Source organism: Somniosus microcephalus, chromosome 4 (assembly GCF_052327205.1).
Source record: "Somniosus microcephalus isolate GS21.2 chromosome 4, FLI_Smic_1.0, whole genome shotgun sequence".
Taxonomy (NCBI): Eukaryota; Metazoa; Chordata; class Chondrichthyes; order Squaliformes; family Somniosidae; genus Somniosus; species Somniosus microcephalus.
In genome coordinates this window covers 1,788,891-1,793,965 of record NC_140990.1, presented here as the reverse complement: position 1 = coordinate 1,793,965, position 5,075 = coordinate 1,788,891, and the positions used below count along the sequence as shown (strand labels likewise).

Genomic DNA, 5,075 nt, shown 5'->3' with positions numbered 1-5,075 from the left:
GTAGTCATGGCCGAGTGGTTAAGGCAATGGAGTCGAAAGCCATTGGGGTCTCCCCGCGCAGGTTCGAATCCTGCCGGCTACGGTTACAGCATTTTTCATCCCATTTCATTTCAAAATGTGAACAAATCTCTGGAGAACTGATCCTCAGTTAGGCGGTTTTAAATCCCACAACGTTCAACACGTCGAGACTTTTCTCGTTTTCATTGATCTGCAAGTATTCACCAAATATACGGTCAGAAATAGAACAAAAATCAGACAAATTAGCGACAGTGTTTCTCTCTACCTGTCTGTCTCTCTCGATGTCTGAGTCACTCTATCTGTCTGTCTGTGTACATGTGTGGCTTTCTGTTTCTGTCTGTGTGTGTCTGCCGGTCACTCGGGTAACATGCGGGGATACTTTCCTCAGCCTTCATCTCCTTCCTAAAGTGTGGTTCCCCAGAATTGGACACAATACTCCAGCTGCGGCCGAACTAGTGTTTTATTTAGGTTTACCATAACTTCCCGGTTTGTGTACTCTGTGCCTCCATTTATAAACCCCAGGATCACATCTGCTTTATTAACTGCTTTGTTAACCTGTCCTGCCACCGAGGGAATCTCTGCTCTGCTCAACTCTGTGGCAGGGTGGGGCTTGAAGACCTGATTCTCACAGAGACAGTCCACGCCCATTAACAGCCCCAGGATGGTCGAGTTGTTAAGACCTTGGACTTAAAATCCAATGGGTTTATGCCCACTTGGGTTCAAACCCCACTCCTGGTAACTCTTTAATTTAAGACCCATTTCGTTAAATGTTGCTCAGTGACACTCGTTTGTCATCTGCTGAATCTCCATCAAACAAACAATGAGATTTTTATAGATACGGAAAGAAAGATTTCATATTTATATGTAATTCTTGAAGTGGTCTTTCGGCATCTGCGGAATCTGCACTTTCGCTCACTCGCTGTCTCTCCCAACTAACAAAGAGAAGGAATCGTAAAATGTTTTTATATCCTTCAGTCTCCACCTCTCTCTCTCTCACTCTCTTTCTGTCTCTCTCTGTTACACATTTATCATATGCCTCCTTTTTTGTCTCTCTGTCTTCTTGTTTTTCTCTGTCTGTCTGTCTCTGTCTCTCACTGTCTTTCTGTTTCTCTCTGTCTTTCTCTCTCTGTCTATCTGTGTCTTGCTCTCTCTGTCTGTCTCTCTCATTGTCCTCTCTATCTTTGTGTATCTTTGTGTCTCAGTCTTTCTGCCTGTGTGTGTCTCATTCTGTGCCTCTCTCTGTTTCTGTTTCTCTCTCTCTCTCTCTCTCTCTCTCTCTCTCTCTCGCTCTCCGTGTCTCTCTCGCTCTTTGTTTCCCTCTCCTTGCTCACTCCTCCCTCTGGGTCTGGTGAATGAGCCCAGGTCTGTTCACAGCGCCATTCTTGCTCTGCGCTTCTGCAGTGACTGCAAAGGAGTGTCTTCCGTCAGTTCCTCGTTAAATATAGTGAAGTATCCCCGCCTGTTACGTTGGAAGACGGGGTTTCAATTCCCCGTCGGGAATTAAGCATTTCTAAAATCTGCAATGATGTATCCTGGTGCAGCTTCAAGTAAATAAGCTGCAGTGAAAAATTGAAGAGTAAAAATTGCGAGAGGGGGTTGTCTCTTTGAGAACTTTCTTCAACATAGACTGTTTCGGGGCGAAGTGCTGTTTCGCTCCAGAGCGATGGATGATTGCGATTTTATCTGAGCAACATTTAAAATCGCACAGGCCCAGTAGTTGTGGCCGAGTGGTTAAGGCGATGGACTAGAAATCCATTGGGGTCTCCAGCGCAAGTGTCGACTACGATTGCAGCATTTTGCATCCCATTTCAAAATGTAACCAAATCCCTGGAGAACTAATCCTGAGTTAGGCGGAATTAAATCCCACATTTTTCGACTCCTCGAAGTTGTCACGTTATCATTGTGCAAATATTCATGAAATATATGGTCGGAAATAGAACAGCAATCAGGCAAACTAGCGACAGTGTTTCTGCCTGTATCTCTCGATGTCTAAGTCACTCTATATGTGTGTTTGTGTTGATGTGTATGTGTGGCTTTTTGTTTCTGTCTGTGTGTGTCTGCCGATCACTCGGGTAACAAGCGGGGATACTTTCCTCAGCCTTCACATCTTCCTAAAGTGTGGTTCCCCAGAATTGGACACAATACTCCAGCTGAGGCCGAACAGGTGTTTTATTTAGGTTTCCTGTAACTTCCTGGCTTGTGCACTCTGCCTCCATTTACAAACCCCAGGATCCCATTTGCTTTTTTAACTGCTTTGTTAACCTGTCCTGCCACCGAGGAAATCTTTGCTTTACTCAACTCTGTGACAGGGTGGCGCTTCAAGTCCTGATTCTCACAGAAACAGCGTATAATAGCTAACAGCACCAAGATGGCCGAGTGGTTAAGGCGTTGGACTTACAGATCTAATGGGTTTATACCCGCGTGGGTTCGAACCCCACTCCTGGTAAATTTTTAATTTAAGACTCATTTCCTTTCATCCTGCTCAGTGACATTCTTTGTCATCAGCTGAACCTCCATCAAACAAACAATGAGATTTTTATAGATGCGGAAAGGTTTCATATGTAATTCTTCAAGTCCTATTTTTCATCTGCTGTATCTGCATTTTTCTCTCACTCTCTCTGTCACTCTCAGCTAACAAGGAGAAGGAATCTTAAAGTGTTTTTATATCTTCAGTCTCCACCTCTGTCTCACTATCTGCCTCTCTGTCTCCCTCTCATTCTCTCACTCTCTTTCTGTCTCTCTCTGTTACACATTTGTCATACGCCTCCTTTTCTGTCTCTCACTCTGTCTTTCTCTGTCTGTCTCTCTCTCTGTCTGTCTGTCTCTCTGTCTCTCTGTCTGTCTCTGTCTGTCTGTCTGTCTCTGTCTGTCTCTGTGTGTCTGTCTCTCTCTCTCTCTGTCTCTCTCTGTCTCTCTCTCTCTCTGTCTCTCTCTCTCTGTTTCTCTCTGTCTCTCTCTCTGTCTCTCTCTCTCTCTCTCTGTCTGTCTGTTTCTATCTCTGTCTCTCTCTCTGTTTCTCTGTGTCTGTCTCTCTCTCTGCCTGTTTCTCTCTGTCTTTCTCTCTCTGTGTTTCTCTCTCTGTCTGTCTCTCTCTCTGTCTGTCTCTCTCTCTCTGTTTCTACCTCTGCCTGTCTCTCTCTCTGTTTCTCTCTGTCTTTCTCTCTCTGTCTGTCTCTCTGCCTCTCTCTCTCTGTCTGTCTCTCTCTCTCTCTCTCTGTCTCTCTCTCTGTCTCTCTCTCTCTGTCTGTCTCTCTCTCTCTGTTTCTACCTCTGCCTGTCTCTCTCTCTGTTTCTCTCTGTCTTTCTCTCTCTCTCTGTCTCTCTCTCTGTCTGTCTCTCTCTCTGTCTGACTCGCTCTGATTGTCTCTGTCTTTGTCCCTGTCTCTTTCTCTCTCTCTGCATTTCTCATTTTTCAAGTTCTGCTCACAGATCCATTCTTGCTCTGGCAAACTGTACGTGTAAGTTCCTCGTTATTATAGCGGCGAGTATCCCCGCCTGTCACGTGGGAGACCGGATTCAATTCCCCGACAAGAAGGGTGCTTTTAACATTCCAAATTGTAAACCTTTGGGCAACCCCTTAAAATCCTCCTTGGAAAAGTAGGACAGAAAAAAAATCACTAAAATAATTTTTCAAGATTTACTGCCATATGAAGAACTGTAAAGCAACTTCCTGCACCAGTTCCTCGTTAGTATAGAGCTCTCTCTCTCTCTGTTTCCCTCTCCCTTTTGTGTGGGACGTGGAGGAGGGAGAGAGTGACAGAGAGAAAGAGATTAACAGGGTTACGGACAAAAAGCGGGGGGTGGGACAGAGCACGACTGGTCTTTCACAGAGACAGCACAGGCACGGCGGGCCGAATGGCCTCCTTCTGTGCTGTAAGTTTCTATGAATCCATGGCACTCAGAAAAGCTTATTAAATATGTGACATAAACATAGAGAGCAGGCACACATGTCTGTGTGTGTGTGTTCGAGTCTTTGTCTCAAACACTGCATAACTACTTCCTCTACCAGGTCCTTGATAGTATAGTGGTGAGGATTCAATTCCTCGACAGGTTCTCTCTGTCCCTCTCTCTCTGTCTCACTCACTGTTTCCCGCTCTCTCTCTCTCTCTGTATCTCTCTCTCTGCCTCTCCCCGTGTCTCTCTCGCTCTTTGTTACCCTCTCCTTGCTCACTCCTCCCTCTGGGTCTGGTGAATGAGCCCGGGTCTGGTGAATGAGCCCAGGTCTGTCCACAGCGCCATCCTTGCTCTGAGTTTCTGCAGAGAACGCCCAGCAGTGACTTTGGTCAGTTTCGTGGAGTATCCCTGCCTGGTGAGCGGGGTTCTGCGATGGGGCAAAATGCGTCTTTAAGATGTGAAATACTAATTAAATTGGTTCGTGTTAAAAAGCGAGGGAGGGACATGGAAGAGTAAATAAATGCGAGAGGAGATTGTCTCTGAGAATTTTCTTGAGCGGAGACTGTTCAGGGACTGAGAGCTGTTTTGCTCCAGGGCGATGGATGATTGCGATTTTATCTGAGCTACATTTAAAAACTAGCCAACCCAGTAGTCATGGCTGAGAGTTTAAGGCGATCGACTATGAAAGCCATTGGGCTCTTCCCGCACAGGTTCCAATCTTGCCGACTACGGTTCCAGCGTTTCTCATTTTAAAATGTAATCAAATCCCTGGGGAACTAATCCTGAGTTGGGCGGAATTAAATTCAACACCTCGAAGCTTTTCACTTTTTCATGGTGCAAGTATGCACGAAATATACAGTTGGAAATAGAACAACAATCAGACAAATCAGGGTTTAAACTAATTTGGCAGGGGTCCATCCTTTCCTGATATGTATACCCTCGCATTTCTGGTATCATCCTTGTACATCTTCTCTGTACCCTCTCTGTGCCTGTCTGTGTCTGTGTGTTTATGTGTGTGTCTCTCTGTGTCGGTCTGTGTCTGTGTGTCTGTCTGACTATGTGTCTCTCTGTGTCTGTCTCTGTGTCTCTCTCTGCTCAAATCTGTGGCAAGGTGGAGCTTGAAGGCCCGATTCTCTTAGATACAGTGCGCATTCACTGTCAGC

The 5,075-nt window shown here is 45.6% G+C and overlaps 2 non-coding genes across 2 annotated transcripts; both read left to right on the top strand.

Annotated features, from left to right (window-relative positions):
• On the top strand, positions 1–82 carry trnas-cga (transfer RNA serine (anticodon CGA)). Its single transcript has one exon. It is a non-coding gene; the product is annotated as a tRNA-Ser (tRNA).
• Positions 83–2,380: 2,298 nt separating this feature from the next.
• Positions 2,381–2,464, top strand: trnav-uac (transfer RNA valine (anticodon UAC)). The gene has a single exon. It is a non-coding gene; the product is annotated as a tRNA-Val (tRNA).
• Positions 2,465–5,075: the final 2,611 nt, after the last annotated feature.